This window comes from Fragaria vesca, linkage group LG7, assembly GCF_000184155.1.
Source record: "Fragaria vesca subsp. vesca linkage group LG7, FraVesHawaii_1.0, whole genome shotgun sequence".
NCBI lineage: Eukaryota > Viridiplantae > Streptophyta > Magnoliopsida > Rosales > Rosaceae > Fragaria > Fragaria vesca.
The window spans coordinates 13464948-13466148 of NC_020497.1; positions in this window are offsets into that span (position 1 = coordinate 13464948).

Consider the following 1201-nt stretch of genomic DNA (forward strand, 5'->3'; position numbering starts at 1 on the left):
ATGGGGTGCTCCGGTGTTGTTGTTAAGAAGAAAGATGGCACCATGAGACTATGCATTGATTATAGGAAGACTGAATCAGGTCACAGTGAAGAATAAATATCCGTTGCCTCGGATCGATGATTTATTTGATCAGTTGAGGGGTGCCTCTGTTTTCTCCAAGATTGATTTGAGATCGGGGTATCATCAGTTGCGGATCCGAGAGGGGGACATAGCCAAGACTGCTTTTCGGTCACGATATGGTCATTATGAATTTGTGGTGATGCCTTTTGGACTTACTAATGCACCCGCGGCGTTCATGGATCTCATGAATAGGGTGTTTAGTCCATATCTTGATCGTTTCGTGATCGTATTCATAGATGATATCTTGGTTTACTCAAGAAGTGAGAAGGAGCATGCCAAGCATCTAAGAATAATATTGCGGACTTTGGAAAAGTCGCAGTTATTTGCTAAGTTTAGCAAGTGTGAGTTTTGGCTTGATAAAGTTCGACCGTCTAAATTACGTATTTTGGCCGGACCTTCAACTGAAAATAGTTTTAAATCGATGACACGCAACAAGTCGTATAAAAATTTTACGCAAAATAACCACCGAATATAGGGCTACTCATAGGGGGAAAGAATGAAAAATTGTATTGACCGCAACTATCGGCACCGAATATTTACCGGAATAGTGTGATTTTTCAACCGTGGATGTATTTCAACATTCTCGTCATATCTTATTTCATGACTTTTTTGCATTTGAAAGTTTTACGTATAGTTTGTTTTTGAAACAAAACATTTACATAACATTTGGTAAACAAGTTATACAACATTAGTATGCATGTTGTGATTGTGATGATCAAACTTGAGAAACAGAAATCCGACCGTCAGATATGACCCTCCTGACAAAATACATGTATGGGAAAAAATTCAACTTGATCCGAAAAGAATAAGGGCTCGATTCGGACGGTCAATCTCCTAAGTCAAACCCCTAAACGCACGGAAAAGGTCGTTCGACCGTCTAAATTACGTATTTTGGCCGGACCTCCAACTGAAAATAGTTTCAAACCGATGAGACGCAAGAAGTCGTCTAAAAATTTTATGGAAAATAACCACCGAAGATAGGGCTATAGTAGGTAATAGAAAAATTTTAGGGTTTAGCCGACGAATACCCTAACGTATTCGTCGGCTATAGTATGTAATTAAAAAAATTAAAAAAATAACT